This window comes from Lissotriton vulgaris, chromosome 1_2 (assembly GCF_964263255.1).
Source record: "Lissotriton vulgaris chromosome 1_2, aLisVul1.2, whole genome shotgun sequence".
In the NCBI taxonomy this organism is placed as follows: domain Eukaryota; kingdom Metazoa; phylum Chordata; class Amphibia; order Caudata; family Salamandridae; genus Lissotriton; species Lissotriton vulgaris.
This window is the reverse complement of record NC_141686.1, coordinates 361,683,223-361,703,505: the sequence shown is the minus strand read 5'-3', so window position 1 is coordinate 361,703,505 and position 20,283 is coordinate 361,683,223. Positions and strand designations below refer to the sequence as shown.

The window sequence follows — 20,283 nt, the reverse complement described above, 5'->3', positions numbered from 1 at the left end:
CGTTCCCTTTAAAAGCATGAAAGGAGTTTCCTTGGTGACCGAATGGAGTGCAGACCTATAGCTCCATAACATCTCCTTCACGGCTTCCCTGCAATCACCCGCACTGCTCACACAAAACTAAACACAATCCTTCAACACTCAGTTAAACCTCTCGACTAATCCATTCTCCCTAGGATTGTAGACTGCTGTGGTGTGGTGCATTTTAAATCTGTGTATGAGCAGGAAGCTAACGGGGCTGAGGACACGACTAGTTTTCATCAGCTCCCGTATAGCTTAACGGTGGATGAGGAAGAGGTGGGTTCAGCCATTGAAAAAATGACCAGCAATAAGGCTCCGGGGCCGGACGGGGTCCCAGCTGACCTTTTTAAAGTGGATATTTTATTCTGGTCCAAAATTTTAGCTAGAGTTTTTAATAGCATTTTTAAAACGGGTATTCCTGATTCCTGGTCCCAATCTGTTATAGTGCCTATTTTTAAAAAAGGTGACAGGGGGGAACCGGGAAATTACCGCCCCATATCCCTGATAGACTCTGCGGTTAAGGTCATAGGGAGAGTGGTCCTTAGTAAACTCAATGATTGGTTAGAGGAGACTAATACCTTGTCCCCAACCCAGTATGGTTTTAGAAAAGGAAGGAGCACTATCGATCAGAGTTTAAATCTACAATTGCTGATCGGAAAATATACTCAAGCTAAACCAGGCTCCCTATTCATTGCCTTTATGGATCTGTCCTCGGCTTTCGACCGAGTGAACAGGTCCAAGTTGTGGGCCCAGCTCCTCAGTATAGGCATCGATCCAAACATTGTGTACTTTCTGGCAGACCTTCACAAGGACCTTACCGCCACTGTTCGTTATGACAGAAAAGGGAATTGCACAGGGAAAATCCATATTACTAATGGTGTTAGGCAGGGTTGCATTCTTGCTCCCCTGCTGTTCACCTTATACATTAATAACTTGGGTGGAACATTGGATCTAGCCTGTAAAGATATACCCAGAGCGGGGAAATATACACTGCCCGCATTACTATACGCAGATGATGCGGCTCTTATAGCTAGAACTGCGGTAGGTTTGCAAAGTCTGCTGAATTCCTTTTATGAGTTTATGACAAATCTGGACCTCAGTATTAACTTTGGCAAATCCCATGTAATGGTGGTCGGAACTCATGTTAAGGCCAAAAAACGCGCCTTGTCTATACATTGCAATGGACACAAACTATCTAGAGTCTCAAGATTCCCCTATCTGGGCGTAGTGTTCGACGATCGCTCCTCCTGGCTCCCCCAATTGCTGGAGAAAAAAAAGGTCTTGATGCGCGCTATATCCGCAGTCCTTGGTTTCTCACGCAAAATCGGGGTGAAGCCAATAGAGGCTGTCCTAAAAGTGTATGCCGCTAAATGCATAGCTATTGCTATGTATGGCGCGGACCTGTGGGGCATTATGCCCACTAAATCCCTCCAAGTGATTGAAGACAACTTCTTGAAGTCCATTCTTTCTTTACCAACATCCACAGCTAATTTCATTGTTCATCAGGAATGTGGGGTGGATTTCTTGGAGGATCGAATTGCTATGGCCCCCCTCCTGAAATGGATATCTGTGTGGCTTAACTCAGAGATTGATGTCAATCATGAAATTTTGAAGGATTGTTTAAAACTAGATCATTGGAATAAGATTCCCTGGCTAAAATACGTCGAACAGTACTGTGTTAAACTGGGCAGGCCTGAATTGTTCCGCAATCCCTCTGCCCTCGTCAAGGCCGACTTGAAATGGGCTAAAAACACCTTCTTGCTACATAGTAGAATGGACAGAGAAAGCAAGGAGTTGAAAAAATCTTCTGTTAGGTCACACCAATTGATTGTTTCCTCAGATTGTGAACCGGAGCTTTACCTGAAAGTTGTAAACAACCCAACCCACAGGTACCTCCTCACCAAGTTCCGATTGAACAAGGTTCACCTGCTAATTTGTGGTCGCCCTGGTTGGACCAGGGACTCGGCACTGAGTGTATGCAATTGTGACGGTTACTCAATAATGGACACCGCCCATTTCCTGTTTTTTTGTACCCACTTTAAAATCATCAGGGAAAAATTCATCATTCCCCTGTTGAAGGGGAAGGGATTTAGGCAGGTCAAACCAGCGGTGTTATATCTCCAGATGCTAACTAACATCTGGGAAATCTACAATGTGGCCAAGTTTTTAACCATTGCAATAAGAATGGGCAAAAAGATCAATTGGGTGTAGTACATGTTCCAACCATTTGGTTTTTATTCTGTAATGTTTTACCTTGCTGCTTTTCTAAATTGTAACTTTTTTTTTTAATGATGTACTCTAATGCCTGGACCTTTTTTATGCATGTCTGTACTTTTATGGTTTTGAAAATTTGAACCGAATAAAGTATTATTTGACTTTGACTGCTGTGGTGTGGTGTACGATACCCATCTTGGATAAATACCTTTCAAACACTTCCGCCGTGAATTGTGGTCCATTATCAGTGACAAGTGTGTTTGGACACCCTTCTCAGCGGAAAATTTGATTGCAAAATTCAATAACATTATATCATTTCATTTTTTTATCATTTCATAAATCTTTATTTCGGTAATTTATCACCATAAAAGATATGAAGAACCATTTCTTAAAAACTGTTAAAACATTAAAACATTTAAAACATTCCAAGGTCCATCGAAGTCCATAAAAAAAATTTCATCGGTACAAGGCATCACATTTTTGCTACAGTAAAATTCAGTGACCAGCCTTAAGGCACTGTCTTCTCAAGGACCACATTGCACCTAGATATTTAGCCACTGCAAAGACAATGTGATCCATAACATTATATCCCTTAATCTCTCAGAAAAAGCCACCTCAGGCCATTTAGAGTGATTATCTATCATCACAAGTGCAAACTTATTCATTATACCTTTTGAACTAAATGGCCCACAAATATCCATCGCTACTCTTTCCCACGGTTTATCAGGAAATTTGGTAGGAACAATAGGAGACTCCTCAACCCGATGGGACTTGTCACTACACAAGCACTCCAGGCAATCCAGTACACATCCCTCTACATCTTTGTCCAAACCCGGCCACCAAAATGTCATCCTTGCTCTTCTCTTCATCCACGACATTTCATTATGCCCTTCATGCAACAACTCAAGTAATCTGGCACGTAAACTGCTTGGTCCTACCAATCTACCATCTCTGCGGATAATTTTGTCTTCAACAGATAACTCTGACCAAACCGTCCAATATTTGCCAATTTTGTTTCTCAAATCCACACTGGAATTAGTAGGCACACTAAGATGTTGCATGAGTTCCACTAGAATGGCATTCTCCTCCACTGCAGCCTTCCACTTACTTTCCGTGATGACTCCATTGCATGACTCAGAGACACTGGCCAGCACATACTCGTCACCAATATCATCATCATCACCTACACACTGTAACGGTAGCCTTGACAGACAATCAGCATTAATGTTGTGTATACCTGACATATAATTCAAAGTAAAATCATATCCTTGTAGTCTATACAACCACTTGGCTATCCTGGGTGTGGCCTTCCCTGCGCCCTTAGTTGTAAAAATATCAATGAGCGGTCTGTGGTCCGATCTGACCTTGAAATGCGTTCTCCCAACGTAATTCTTGAAGTGATCAACGCCCCACCAAGGTGCAAGGGCTTCCTTTTTGATGACTGAATATGTTGACTCTGCACCCTTCAATGTACGTGACGCAAATGCCACTACCCGCTCTTGACTCAGGTGTTTCTGCATAAGTACTGCCCCCAAACCATAGGCGCTTGCATCCACTACTACAATGCTAAGATCTAATGGATTAATGGGTCTTAAAGCCACAGCCTTCAAAATCTGTTCCTTTATCGTTTCGAATGCTTTCTGACACTCGTCCGTCCATGCAAATGTATTCCCTTTTTTCATTTATACTCTTAAGACATGTACTTTATCAGCAAAATGCTGAAAAAATTTCGAATAAAATTCCGCCAACCCAAGAAACGAGCGTATTTGTTCCTTGTCTTGGGGAGACGGTGCATTAGCGATGGCATTCAATAATTTTTTCTTTGGTTGAACTCTCGTTTTTGATAATGTGTGCCCTAAATATTCAATTTCTTCGACTCCAAACTTGCACTTGTCCATTACTACTGTTAATCCTGCATTCTGCAATTTGTTAAGCGTTTGATCTAAAATCATGTCATGTTCCTCCTTGTTCTCACCCCACACCAACACATTATCTTGAAATACTAGGACTTTGTGTGATTTCTCCAATATTTTGCACATTACTCTCTGGAATTCAGCAGAGGCAGACGCCAGTCCGAATGGCATCCGCACAAATCTAAACGCCCCCTCTGGTGTTATGAACGATGTGAGGTGCTTCGATGCAGGGTGTAGACGCACTTGGTGATATGCACTCGAGAGGTCTATTAAAGAAAAATACGCTGCATTGGTAACTGAGGACACCATCTCATTAATATGTGGCAGAGGATAGCGATCGACTAAGATGTTACGATTGAGGTCTCTTAAGTCGATGCACATGCGCAAATTTCCATCCAATTTGCATGCTAAAACTATGGGACTAAGCCACTCTGATGATTCGATTGGTTCAATCAATTGTGCCTCGCACAACCTCTGCAGTTCCTTCTTTAATTTTTCTCTCAGTGCAAACAGGACATTCCTTGCCTTGTGCACACATGGAATGTAATTTGGTTTAAGGGCAATGCGATGCTCAAATTTGGTTAAGCACCCTAGTTCACTTCTAAATAACCTAGGATATTTTAAACTTCACATTTCTTTCTCTGAATTCTCTGTTACTAGCACTTGATCAGGATGATTCGGATCCAATTTCATCCCTAACATTTTTTGTTCGCGCCACCCTAGCAAGGTTCTTCCATTTTCTACTACATAGACTTTGCTAGTTGCTTCCATATTCTTGTAAGATAGTTTGCAATTAAAAAAAACCTATCAAGGGTAACGACCCCACAACAACCCACAGGTTCAATGTCTGGGGAATTCAGCTTGCATTTACCAATTTTTATCCATGCATCCTTGTCTATGATCGTGTATGGAGAGCACGAATCCGCTCACACTAGGATTTTAGTACCATTGATGCCCAGCATACACTTAGGAGGGTTGTATCCTTCACGAATTTCATTAATTTCATCATCATAGATCACACACACTTCTACCATTTCCCTTTCATCAGAGAACTACTCTTCACTGTCCTCTTGTATGGCATGTCCAGTACACCGTAAATAGTATCAAAAAGGGGGAATGAAGAGGTGGTGCTCAACGGCACCTAGGTGGGCGCATACTCCTCTCCTGTAAGTACGGGTTATCAAAAAGGTCCACCTCAGACTGAGTTACTGTGTGTCCAGATGTTCTTGGAATACACAGTATGTGTTAAAATACCCCTCACACACCAAAAGGGCCCTTGGTGTCATGCTTCATCATCGGGGTCTTCCCGCCCCGCTGCGGGACGGGGCGTGCTACGACAAGCGACTACGCTGGAGCACCTTACTTTTGTGGGTGCTATGTGAGTGTATTGGAGTGAGTGTCAGTAGGGTCAGGGGTGATATAAAGAGTGATGTTAAAATAATACCTGGCCTTGTGGTAGAATTTTTTTTTTAATAGTCACAGGCTGGTATAGTTAAAAAGAGAGGATCGGAGAGATAAAGCTAGTTACTGGGCTTACTCTCCTGTGTGGGTCAACATGTTTCGGGGCGCTATGCCCCTTCATCAGGACCGGGGTCAGTTCCCCCTGTCACTCACTAATGTTTTACCACAAGATAGTGTATGTACAATGGTGTGAGATAAATCTATCAAGGCAGGTGGTCCTTGAATGTATCTCTTTGGCTTTAAAAAAGAATTTCTTTATGTACGAAGACACGTACTATCTACAAAAACACGGCACGAGCATGGGGAGCACCTGCACCCCTAGTCTGGCAGGCCTGTACGTGCACCACTTAGAGACATCAAAAATCCTCAGCGAACAAAACCCCTACCGGGACCACGTGGTGACATGGAAACGGTACATCGACGATGTACTGGTCATCTGGAGGGGGGACCAAGACTCAGTTAACCATTTCATGGCCTGGTTGAACCAACAAGACAGGTTCTTAAAATTTACACATACAACTTCTAAGGAGAACCTTATATTTCTTGATCTGAATATCTACCCCAGTGAGGGTAAATTACAGACTAACACCCATTTCAAGCCAAACGCGAAGAACAGCCTGTTATTGTACAGCAGTTTCCATCCGCGGCACCTATGCGACAACCTACCTTATGGACAGTTCCTCCGACTACAGCAGAACTGCACCAACGTTGTGGATTTCAAAACACAAGCAGCTGATCTAGAACGCAAACTAGTGCACAGAAACTACCCCCACCTATTGTGAGGAATGGCTTGAAAAGAGCCAGAAACAATAACAGAGAGGCTTTGTTGGAACCAACCGTGGCAAAAGAACCTGATCTGCGCCCCATCTGTGTTACTACGTATAATACTAACTCTGACAAAATCACAAAAATTGTGAATAAACATTGGAAGGTGCTCAATTGTGGGAAACTTGATTTTCTGAAACCGATGTTTTCACATAGAAGAGGAAAGAATCCTAAGGACATAGTGGTCCACACGAGACCGAGAAACATCATCAATAATGACCCCCCAAAACTAGCAGAGGTGAATGGACACCACCCTTGTGGTTCCTGTGCGTCATGTCAGTATACGCAAAAAAGCCGCTCTATCACCTTCTCAAACCAATCAATGTGGGAACAACGTTCCTTTACCAACTGCAACAGCCGTAATGTGGTCTATTTAATAACATGCCCGTGCAAGAAAGAGTATGTGTGGATGACCACAAGGCCAGTGAAGATACGCATGGGTGAACATCGCACCAACGTGCGGTGCAAAAAGACCACCACCAGAATGGCCACACACTACTTGACAATGGGGCACAGCATTCATGACTTAAAATGGGCAGTAATTGAGTCATTCAAGAGCGATAAAAACTTGTTGGAAAAGGAACAGCGTTGGGTGCACCGACTGGGCACTCATGAAACAGGGCTCAATGATGAAATACCTTGGTCCCATTTGGGCATCTAAATAACCAAGTACATCCTGTTTATCTGACCCACTAACATGAATAACATATCTTTGATGGTGTACCACCAAACAGCCTCGTATTACATCTCATATCCGTGACGTTTTTCTATCTGTACCCTGTAATTTACTGTAATACAGATCCAACTAACAGCCCTGATGGGACACACGCCTATCTAGCGTGTTTGGATAAAGAGATCAAGGGATTGTGTGCACGGCGAATGCGCGGAGATGCGATGATTCACGCAGTACCGTGCATGCGCACACTCACGGCTGACTTCGGCCTCCTGGGTTCACTTTCGGTGTTTCAGACCTTTCAGTACTTCCCTTTAGAACGATAGCCGGCTCACAATACCGCACCTACCAGCGGGTCCGGGACTGCATTAACGATGTACGCAGTCAGGTCCAGTCACACACGGGGTACTTTCCCCTCTCCAAGATGGCCGTTCCGGTTTTTACATACACCTAAAAGACTACCACTAGAACACACCACGTACCTATTAAACCTACCTAATTAACCAATTAGCCTACTATATAAGGTCCGCCCGACCACGGCATTCCATATCGCGGAAGCCACGGACGAGGGAGGATGCGAAGCCTGTATTGGGTTGAGTAAGTACGGCATAGCCGGGAGGAACACACCGCTGTGGTAGTACTGTTGGTACATTAGAGTAACAAATTTAAACAGGGGGACTAGCATTGTTTTCCTTTTTTTCACCTTCTGCAGTTGGACCCTCTAACTAACCCTTGTCCAGTTCTGGCTCATGGGGCACTGACTCCATCATTTCTCAGTATGTATTTTTCTATACCATTGCATCTGGGATCAAAAGTAACCAACCTATTGTATGTGTGTAAATGTTTGTGTGTCTCACTGTAGTATGTACAGGACTCACCCTGTTCCATATGTGTGGAGCGTTTTCCTTTTTTAGGGACTCAGAGTACCATATGTCTCTATGTGTGTTTCCCTTTTATCTCTTACAAGTGATATTAACCAAGCGCAATGGGATACGCGCATTAGTAATCACGTGCTCTTGTTTTTCAGGCTTATTACATCAGGAAGTCTGATAGAGCTAGGAAACTGTTGATATAAATTTTATATCGCCACACATTGATAGATTTATCTCACACCATTGTACATACACTATCTTGTGGTAAAACATTAGTGAGTGACAGGGGGATCTGACCCCGGTCCTGACGAAGGGGCATAGCGCCCTGAAACATGTTGACCCGCACAGGAGAGTAAACCCAGTAACTAGCTTTATCTCTCCGATCCACTCTTTTTAACTATACCAGCCTGTGACTATTAAAAAATGTTTCTACCACAAGGCCAGGTATTATTTTAACATCACTCTTTATATCACCCCTGACCCTACTGACACTCACTCCAATACACTCACATAGCATCCACAAAAGTAAGGTGTTCCAGCGTAGTCGCTTGTCGTAGCACGCCCCGTCCCGCAGCGGGGCGGGAAGACCACGATGATGAAGCATGACACCAAGGGCCCTTTTGGTGTGTGAGGGGTATTTTAGCACATACTGTGTATTCCAAGAACATCTGGACACACAGTAACTCAGTCTGAGGTGGACCTTTTTGATAACCCGTATGTACAGTACGCCTCTATTTGTTGAATATACTGGTTTTGCACATGCGAGCAAAATGCCCAATTCGTTTACACTTATAACACTTCTCTTTGAGTGCTATACACTTATCAGAAATTGCTGTATGCCTGGTGCTACCACATCTATAACAAGCGTGATTATATCTAGGTTGGGAGTTCTTATTAACTTGAGGCACACTTTTAACAAATTTGCCGCTTGCCTGCTTGCTATCTTTTTTCTTTTCAATAGCACACACTTTGGTCTGATTCCCCTTATCTTTAACTTGATTTGAATTGAGTTCCTTAACATACTTAGAAGTGTTCTCCAGGCTTTTTGCTACCTCTATGGATTTTTTTAAAGAGGGATCTGTTAAGTCTAAGAGTTTTTCCTGTATTTTGGTATTATTCGTTCTATTAATAAATTGATCTCTTATTATATCTTATGTTAGATCTTTAAATTTGCATATTGATGCAAGTCTTCTAAGTACTGAAGGACTGGGTTATTTAAGACCCAGCGGTGCCAGGGGACAACACCTGAAACCTTCGTGGGTTACCTGTTCCGGCGTACAAGTGACAGAGACAGGGGACACTTCCTTCCGCGTCAAAGATTCGAGGTTTATTTACTGCAGGGAACACAGAAGTCACGACAAGTACAACACGTGCAACTTGGGAAGACTGCTTCAATTTGCTACTGTGGATCGCTCCTTTTATACACAATTTACCCATAGGACAACATGGTACACAAAGGTTTACAACTTGGTTCCCATCATTATCCCCGAGAGGGGTCGCTTTGGTCACTTTGATACATCTAAGGTCCGGGGCATAAGTGCGGAAACATTTGGCGGTTCCCAACTGTAAAAACCCATCTTCCCACCATTAGTACATTCCAATCGGCAGTAAAACAGATCGAAGAAGGAACAAGAACAGGTGTAGAGGAAGGCAGATACAGTGGGGAGATCGGAAAGGGTGTAAAAGGGGAGGTATTAGGAAACATGAGCTACAGGCATCAAAGGGACGTGCCTAATGAGATGCACGGCTGAGACAATAGTCCGGCACGGCAGGATGAGCCTCGAGCGGGGCCATCTGCCTTACAGTATCATCCCCCTCGTCATAAAGACAATTTCAAAGAACATGTGTCTTCCGTAAGAGTCTTGGGAATCCCAGGGTCGCGAAGCGGACAGGCGTCCGTTCGCTGGCTACTTGAGGGCAAGAAACAAAATGGATGCTATATCTAAGATGGAACCCGTGGGTTCAGATGAAAAAACCCACGTAACGAACGAACGGCTTAGGTTAGCACAGCGAAACTGCGCACACCCACTGAACTCGTCATTTGCGGTTCATAGATACCAGACTCGACCATATTCGTACGAGTCGTAAACACCACTTACAATCATCACGGAACCTCAGTACCGATATATACTGCTCAACTGATTCTCCAGATTGTTCTGCTCTAGAGAAAAACTTGTGTCTTTCAACTACAATGTTGATTATTTTACCAAAATTCTCTTCTAGAGCTTTTACTATCTCTACATGTTCATCAAAATTGCTAGTTCCTGTTCCCTCACTTTCATTAGATTCTTCATCTGCTTGGTTGGTGGAATCTGCTCTAACTCGGACAGGTAATGTTTTTAACACCTTTCTACCCTCAACCCCTAAATTGTGCTTTAACAGTGCTACTTTGCAGGATGATACAACATCTTCGTCACCTATTGCCTCTAGATAGGTCTCAAAAGACTCAATCCAAACCTCCCAGGGCATTATGGGTTCCCCAGGGTTTTGTAAAAACTTTGGTGGAGCTGTCACAGATGATGATTCCATGCTGGCAGACACACCAAAATTTAAGAGTTAAGGGCTCTATTTATTTTATAATACTTGCTTGAACTGTATTAATATGTATGTATATATATCGCTGTCGGTATATATACATAAATATATACAAGGTTGTTCAAGTAAACATAAGAAATTAAAATAATTAAAGTAGTCACCGTTGTCTTATTGAATAACAGTTCCTTCAAGTAGTTGTTATATATTGTTGGTTTCAGTTATGTGGTGTATTGTTCTTTTAAAACTATTAAACCAATAATCACAGTTTCATGTTGGCTCCTGGTGTACTGTCCCTTTAAACTGTACCAATAATCACAAAACCTGGCTCCAAGATCTCACTGACGCTATTCACAAACGGGATGTCATTGCTGCCAATACTCTCCCAGTCTAGCATTCACTGCGCAGGGCTCTCATGTGCAGATCGGTAAATATTCCTTTGTACCAAATTTATTGTGATTGTGTGTTTACACTCAATTAAGAGCTTAAATCTCTTCACGCTCGGCTGCACGAGTTAGACACACATGGTGTTTACTTTCAACTAACAGCTCTCTTCCCTTCAGGCTCCACTGCACGAGTTAAGACACACACGGTGTTTACTTTCAATTAACAGCTCTCTTCCCTTCAGGCTCCGCTGCAAGAGTTAAGACACACACGGTGTTTACTTTCAATTAACAGCTCTCTTCCCTTCAGGCTCCGCTGCACTAGTTAAGACACACACGGTGTTTACTTTCAATTAACAGCTCTCTTCCCTTCAGGCTCCACTGCACGAGTTAAGACACACACGGTGTTTACTTTCAATTAACAGCTCTCTTCCCTTCAGGCTCCGCTGCAAGAGTTAAGACACACACGGTGTTTACTTTCAATTAACAGCTCTCTTCCCTTCAGGCTCCGCTGCACTAGTTAAGACACACACGGTGTTTACTTTCAATTAACAGCTCTCTTCCCTTCAGGCTCCGCTGCACGAGTTAAGACACACACGGTGTTTACTTTCAATTAACAGCTCTCTTCCCTTCAGGCTCCGCTGCACTAGTTAAGACACACACGGTGTTTACTTTCAATTAACAGCTCTCTTCCCTTCAGGCACCGTTGCACGAGTTAAGACACACACGGTGTTTACTTTCAACTAACAGCTCTCTTCCCTTCAGGCTCCGCTGCACGAGTTAAGACACACACGGTGTTTACTTTCAATTAACAGCTATCTTCCCTTCAGGCTCCGCTGCACTAGTTAAGACACACACAGTGTTTACTTTCAATTAACAGCTCTCTTCCCTTCAGGCTCCGCTGCACGAGTTAAGACACACACGGTGTTTACTTTCAATTAACAGCTCTCTTCCCTTCTGGCTCCACTGCACGAGTTAAGACACACACGGTGTTTACTTTCAATTAACAGCTCTCTTCCCTTCAGGCACCGTTGCACGAGTTAAGACACACACGGTGTTTACTTTCAATTAACAGCTCTCTTCCCTTCAGGCTCCGCTGCACGAGTTAAGACACACACAGTGTTTACTTTCAATTAACAGCTCTCTTCCCTTCAGGCTCCACTGCACGAGTTAAGACACACACAGTGTTTACTTTCAATTAACAGCTCTCTTCCCTTCAGGCTCCGCTGCAAGAGTTAAGACACACACGGTGTTTACTTTCAATTAACAGCTCTCTTCCCTTCAGGCTCCGCTGCACTAGTTAAGACACACACGGTGTTTACTTTCAATTAACAGCTCTCTTCCCTTCAGGCTCCGCTGCACGAGTTAAGACACACACGGTGTTTACTTTCAATTAACAGCTCTCTTCCCTTCAGGCTCCGCTGCAAGAGTTAAGACACACACGGTGTTTACTTTCAACTAACAGCTCTCTTCCCTTCAGGCTCCGCTGCACGAGTTAAGACACACACGGTGTTTACTTTCAATTAACAGCTATCTTCCCTTCAGGCTCCGCTGCACTAGTTAAGACACACACGGTGTTTACTTTCAATTAACAGCTCTCTTCCCTTCAGGCTCCGCTGCACGAGTTAAGACACACACGGTGTTTACTTTCAATTAACAGCTCTCTTCCCTTCTGGCTCCACTGCACGAGTTAAGACACACACGGTGTTTACTTTCAATTAACAGCTCTCTTCCCTTCAGGCACCGTTGCACGAGTTAAGACACACACGGTGTTTACTTTCAATTAACAGCTCTCTTCCCTTCAGGCTCCGCTGCACGAGTTAAGACACACACAGTGTTTACTTTCAATTAACAGCTCTCTTCCCTTCAGGCTCCACTGCACGAGTTAAGACACACACGGTGTTTACTTTCAATTAACAGCTCTCTTCCCTTCAGGCTCCGCTGCAAGAGTTAAGACACACACGGTGTTTACTTTCAATTAACAGCTCTCTTCCCTTCAGGCTCCGCTGCACTAGTTAAGACACACACAGTGTTTACTTTCAATTAACAGCTCTCTTCCCTTCAGGCTCCACTGCACGAGTTAAGACACACACGGTGTTTACTTTCAATTAACAGCTCTCTTCCCTTCAGGCTCCGCTGCACGAGTTAAGACACACACGGTGTTTACTTTCAATTAACAGCTCTCTTCCCTTCAGGCTCCGCTGCACTAGTTAAGACACACACAGTGTTTACTTTCAATTAACAGCTCTCTTCCCTTCAGGCACCGTTGCACGAGTTAAGACACACACGGTGTTTACTTTCAACTAACAGCTCTCTTCCCTTCAGGCTCCGCTGCACGAGTTAAGACACACACGGTGTTTACTTTCAATTAACAGCTATCTTCCCTTCAGGCTCCGCTGCACTAGTTAAGACACACACGGTGTTTACTTTCAATTAACAGCTCTCTTCCCTTCAGGCTCCGCTGCACGAGTTAAGACACACACGGTGTTTACTTTCAATTAACAGCTCTCTTCCCTTCTGGCTCCACTGCACGAGTTAAGACACACACGGTGTTTACTTTCAATTAACAGCTCTCTTCCCTTCAGGCACCGTTGCACGAGTTAAGACACACACGGTGTTTACTTTCAATTAACAGCTCTCTTCCCTTCAGGCTCCGCTGCACGAGTTAAGACACACACAGTGTTTACTTTCAATTAACAGCTCTCTTCCCTTCAGGCTCCACTGCACGAGTTAAGACACACACGGTGTTTACTTTCAACTAACAGCTCTCTTCCCTTCAGGCTCCACTGCACGAGTTAAGACACACACAGTGTTTACTTTCAACTAACAGCTCTCTTCCCTTCAGGCTCCACTGCACGAGCTGAAATACAAGAGTTGCCTAATTCGATTCCTTCACTTGACTTGGCTGCATGTTTACTTTTCAATTAACAGCTCTCTTCCCTTCTGGCTCCACTGCACGAGTTAAGACACACACGGTGTTTACTTTCAATTAACAGCTCTCTTCCCTTCAGGCTCCGCTGCAAGAGTTAAGACACACACGGTGTTTACTTTCAATTAACAGCTCTCTTCCCTTCAGGCTCCGCTGCACTAGTTAAGACACACACAGTGTTTACTTTCAATTAACAGCTCTCTTCCCTTCAGGCTCCACTGCACGAGTTAAGACACACACGGTGTTTACTTTCAATTAACAGCTCTCTTCCCTTCAGGCTCCGCTGCACGAGTTAAGACACACACGGTGTTTACTTTCAATTAACAGCTCTCTTCCCTTCAGGCTCCGCTGCACTAGTTAAGACACACACAGTGTTTACTTTCAATTAACAGCTCTCTTCCCTTCAGGCACCGTTGCACGAGTTAAGACACACACGGTGTTTACTTTCAACTAACAGCTCTCTTCCCTTCAGGCTCCGCTGCACGAGTTAAGACACACACGGTGTTTACTTTCAATTAACAGCTATCTTCCCTTCAGGCTCCGCTGCACTAGTTAAGACACACACGGTGTTTACTTTCAATTAACAGCTCTCTTCCCTTTCAGGCTCCGCTGCACGAGTTAAGACACACACGGTGTTTACTTTCAATTAACAGCTCTCTTCCCTTCTGGCTCCACTGCACGAGTTAAGACACACACGGTGTTTACTTTCAATTAACAGCTCTCTTCCCTTCAGGCACCGTTGCACGAGTTAAGACACACACGGTGTTTACTTTCAATTAACAGCTCTCTTCCCTTCAGGCTCCGCTGCACGAGTTAAGACACACACAGTGTTTACTTTCAATTAACAGCTCTCTTCCCTTCAGGCTCCACTGCACGAGTTAAGACCCACACGGTGTTTACTTTCAACTAACAGCTCTCTTCCCTTCAGGCTCCACTGCACGAGTTAAGACACACACAGTGTTTACTTTCAACTAACAGCTCTCTTCCCTTCAGGCTCCACTGCACGAGCTGAAATACAAGAGTTGCCTAATTCGATTCCTTCACTTGACTTGGCTGCATGTTTACTTTTCAATTAACAGCTCTCTTCCCTTCTGGCTCCACTGCACGAGTTAAGACACACACGGTGTTTACTTTCAATTAACAGCTCTCTTCCCTTCTGGCTCCACTGCACGAGTTAAGACACACACGGTGTTTACTTTCAATTAACAGCTCTCTTCCCTTCAGGCACCGTTGCACGAGTTAAGACACACACGGTGTTTACTTTCAATTAACAGCTCTCTTCCCTTCTGGCTCCACTGCACGAGTTAAGACACACACGGTGTTTACTTTCAATTAACAGCTCTCTTCCCTTCAGGCTCCACTGCACGAGCTGAAATACAAGAGTTGCCTAATTCGATTCCTTCACTTGACTTGGCTGCATGTTTACTTTTCAATTAACGGCTTCGAAACACAGGCGCTGCTAAACTCGCATTGAAGACGAAGATTGTTTTCAATTCAACGCTTACTCAGCTTCCATTTACAATTAATTCATGCTGAGCCACACATGTCTTAGGCTTTGCGTATCTTTAAATAAAGCTTCTTTCGCCTTCACGCTTGTAAGCTGATTGTCTCTTCACACTTGACTGCACACTTTGCTTTTAAAGTATAGTTTCTCTTTGGCGCTAATTATCCCTTCAGGGTTGGCTGCACACACAGAGCTGGCATTTAATCTTCCACTCGTTTTTAGGTCTCGGCCTTCGCAACGCGCATGCGTTGCAAAGCATAAAGACCTTTTCCGAGCACTAAGGCTTTTCAGACAAGCACGTGCACGCGTTCCATTGCCTTCAATGGCAACGCGTGCACGTCAGGATATTCACTCGCGGGAGCGCGTGGCCCATCTGGTCGCAATTATCGCTCCTGCGAGTGAATCCCTCCCCCTGCTGCCGTGCGAGCGCTTTTTTTCTTGTTTATATTTTGGAGTCCTTGAGACCTCCCTCTCTCACGTAGAACGTCTGGTAAGTTGCAGGATATTGGTACCTACATGATGTGTTTTAATGTAAACTGGACACCCTTACTATAAGCTCGGCAGACATTGAGCTCTACTCACCAGTATGCATATATTGCATGTGCCATTGTAAGCTCAGCAGCATAGAACACACTCATTTGTGTCTGTGTAATGTGCATTAGCAGAATCTGCACGTGGCTAGGTGTTCCTCCTCGCTGTAGCTACATGGAGTTCCTTTCATCTTTTTAAAACAGCTGCTAGTATAAACTCAGTGTATACATAATATGAATTGTTTTATGATGTATTGTGTTGTTTTAATAAATATGATGATGTTTTTATTAATATAATTCAAAAAGATAATAGAGTGTTTGATAAATAAAATAAGAGATACAATCTATCCTTCTGCTTCTCTGCCCTTATTAGACCTTTGCTGACCATAATTTGTAATTGTATGGATGTAACTTTGTTAATCTGTTTCTGACTCCACGCTACACCTAATAAGTTGGTTACAAATAGAGTAGTTGTACAATTATAGATCTTATTGAGATTCTCTCCGTACAAAATAAGGAAAAGGGATTCTTGTCTGTTGTTCATCACAGGTGGAGAAGGCATTCAGGATTAATAGTTTCCAAGGAATACATCTTCAAAAAGAAAAGCAGATATAAGCTGGTATTGCATTTAGCTCCCTTACCTGATGTCCTTCTTCGTCCACCGCATTACTGCCTGAAAGGTAAGGGAGAAAAAGTTAGCCTGAGAGCAGCATTTTACACAGGGCGAAGTTTTATATTTGTCCACTGCTCGCCCCATAATGTACACAGCATTGGTAACTCCTAGCAATATCCATTACCCCTTCTCAGTTTGCCTTGTTTGTCAGAGGCAAAACCCGGACTGATGTTTGTTTCCATGTCCAATCACTTAATCTCGCTGTGCCTAAAAACATGAATGTTGCATACTGGTTTTACTGAACTGCGTGTTAACCCAAGGGGAGCACTTGGAGAACCGGGTTATTTAGAACCCAGCGGTGCCAGGGGACACACCCGAAATCTCCGGATTCACCTGTCTCAGAATTACAGAAACGCAGCAACTTCTTGGTGACGTCAAAGATAAAATTTATTGGCTGCAACCAGTAACAGGGGTCCACGAAGTACAGTGGCTGTATATTTGTAGGAGACTGCTCAACTTTACAAAGCAAGTCACTCCTTTTATACCAAATATTGTGCTTCAGGCAAACATTCCTTATTTACAGTAAACCAATCCCATGTGTACACGACAAAAGCATTGCATGACGAACCCACATTTCATTGTCCAGCAGCATCAATTACCCGGCAAGGCCCAACACTCTCCATCAGATAAATCGGACGGACCCCTAATAAAAACGGGCACCTCCTCATCGTAAAAGAGGCCATAAAGAAAGGAGCAGAGACAGGTGTGAGTAAGATAAGACATAGTTGTGTGCAATAAAGGGTTTATGGTGTCTTGTGCCTTGATCCTCAATCTCGATCGGCTCCTGGGAAAGGAACTGGCCCAACAGGTTTGGCTTCGGGCAACGGAGTCAGCTTGCCCAGGTCACACAGAAGTCAGCTAAAGGTGTACGTGTCCCAAAGACTCGTCCGAGCTTAGTCATCGGCCTATGTGAGGGCAACCACAAAATGGCTGCCGTGCACAAAATGGAACCCGAGGGTTCAGAACGGAATCTCTGATTTCATGGTGATCTCGTCACTCGAACATGACGAAAACACTTGTATATGTTATACTCGCCATTTTCGGTCTGCTGATACCAAAATCGTCATGATACGATGATATTTATGAAACGGATCCGGAATTCACGGAACCTCAGACCCTCCTTTTGCCCTTACATAGGCAATAACCTACACTCACGCTAATCTGAGTCCAGGTCTATATTCATAAAATCATTAAGATGTTGCTGTAGCATCATCCTTTTACTTAGCACGTCTCTCAATACAGGTTTCCTTACACACGATGTAGCACAGAGGCCACATATAGCAGGAGCACGCTGTACACAGAGACAGAACAGGAAAAGGATGGCTAAGATCATCCCAATGACCATCAGAATCTTCCATCCCCATGCGGATAACAGTTCCCAAAACTACCCCATCAACGACCAATCTCCTTTATCCACGTGTATAGATTCGGAGATCTTATGCAGTTTCGAAATGGCCTGGTACACTGTCGGAGCATTGTCTGGAATGAAAACACAGCAACTTGATTGGATCACTTTACATACCCCACCTCGATCTGCAAGTATGACGTCTAACGCAACCCTGTTCTGGAGAGTGATAAGACGATCCGACTGGAGCTCAGCAGTCAAGTTACTAAGGGCACCAGCAGTTTCAACTACGGTGGACTCAACCACTCTTTTCAACTGTCATATGTTCCTGCTGTTAACCATAGGTCCCCAAAACGGCAGAAAACCCTTCAAAAAATCTTCTAATTCTTGTCCTGCAGTATCTTCCTTACTGAAGACACCTCTAACAATTCTCGTCTTGTGGTAATCTGCCACAGCTGTATAGGTGGGAGGCAACAGGAACGATACAAAACATGTGCCCGAGAAATCAGGGGGCAACCATGTGTACGCTCTATCGTAACAGACAAAATAGGTACCCTAAGCTGCTAGAAACAAAGGGGAAGTCTGGGACGCAAAAACATACGTCTCATTGCAGATACTCTTCCCTAGCTGAGCTCTCGGATTCTTGCCATTACCTTGCAGACATAGATGACCCTGATGGGGTACGATCCAAATCGGAGAGGATCTTTTCGCTCGCTGGTTCTCACTCAGACTAACTCCATATCCGGTTACGTTCCGTCCAATATACGCTAGTGTCTCATCTCTCGGGATAGTTTCATAGGAAGTAGCTCCTCTAATCATGTCTACTATACCCTTAACTAGAGCACTATTCTTTGGATTGTCTTTCACAGAACGTAGGGGGTGGACTTCACGAGCATAGATGAACATCGTTCTGTATGCCCACACAGAACCATTGTAGCTGAATGGCAGGACTAGGTAAGGAATACCTTTATCAGTAGTATGAGGCATAAGACCACACACCCAACAGTTAGTTGTGTTCACTACTAATTGGTGTTGGTGCAGAAGCTGAACGAAGGAGTTATTGACAAACTCTAATCTTCTAACGGACTCATGTTCAGGCAGAGGGTGAAAAGAATGTGAGGAAACAGTAGAAGAAGGTATGGGCTGTGTAGTGGGTGCAAACGTCACTTGAAAAGAGAATAAAACATATCCTATTAAAAACTTCATATGCTAAACAACATAAAAAGACATAATATCAGAAAACGCTTTCTAGTCATCATTGTACACATTTTGGCTCTAAAATTCATCTTTTTGGCAGGTCTCTCCATCTCAAAAAACTCCATCCTCTAACCTTGCTGCTCGCGGAGGTAGGGTGTTCCGTGCTAAGGAATGCGCCTATCAGTCCTGGGAACTCCCAAGGACCAACCAGAACCGTCGACCTTGTGTCTTCGGCTTGCACTCCAAAGACTTGACGCCGCGACCCTACAGCTGAAATCGGATGGTGGTTCGAAAAACAAAAATCAAAATAGTTTCTCAGATGAGAGAGCTGCACTTTTAAAAATTACAGAGAAAAGGAATTTTTATTTATTTGTCCATAGTTCTCGACCTCAAATTATAGCGGCTTTTCTCTGGTAATGTCTCATCACTAAACAACAGGTCAGGCTCAGTAGTGTCCAATCGAACTGACGATGGCACAGCTTCTTGTAGAAGATCGTCGCTTTCACGCTCAGAACTTGTCCCCATTAAACGTGCATCGCTGAAAGGCAGAAAACGAGGAGGCACAGTCTCAGTCTCAGAGTCAGCAATACCCTCCTGGACCCACCGGTCGTACGGCAGAGGCAAAGGGACCCTCCTACAGTGTACGCAGTGGATCCAGTTCTTTTTTCCTTGAACTCGTACTGCGGATCTCGTTGATAACAGGACTAAATAGGGGCCGATCCAACGGGGCTGATCGTTCTTTGTCCGCTGAAAATTCTTGATCAGCACCCACGAGCCAGGATCGATGACATGTCCTGGATCTTCAGAAGCCTGAGGCAAAGTATTGTGAACCTGTTGGTGTAAAACACGCAATTTAGCCGTCAGATCATACAAGTAATCAAGCAGTACAGGGTGTTCAATCTCGCTGAATTTTGTCGGCCTCGGCACTCCCCATATGTTGGCCGGCGACCAAACACTATTTCAGACGGACTAAGTCCCACTCGTGAAGATCCATCCATAAGGTACCATCACATTTCACAAGAGGAGTGTCCCTAAGATCTATTCTCCCTTTTGTTTCTTCCTCTGTCCTGAGAAAGCAATCATGCTGTTCAACAACATCTGTCTCTACTGAAATCGGCAATAACGTGGCTGGATTCAACGTATTGCATCTCTTTATGTGCATATGACTTGCTAAAAGTGTCAGCTCATAACCTGACAATCGAGCACTAGTTAAG

The 20,283-nt window shown here is 43.9% G+C and overlaps 1 protein-coding gene across 4 annotated transcripts in view; it reads left to right on the top strand.

Annotated features, from left to right (window-relative positions):
• The window catches only part of LOC147736865 (uncharacterized), a 120,463-nt gene that overhangs the window by 43,863 nt on the left and 56,317 nt on the right, over nt 1–20,283 (top strand). For 2 of the 4 annotated variants that reach the window (XM_086953537.1, XM_086953538.1), the window contains one exon: nt 16,404–16,534. The exons of the other annotated variants lie outside the window; for them this stretch is intronic. The gene's annotated coding sequence lies outside the window, so the exon portion shown is untranslated. The remainder of the gene's footprint in view (nt 1–16,403; nt 16,535–20,283) is intronic. 4 annotated transcript variants of the gene reach the window in all.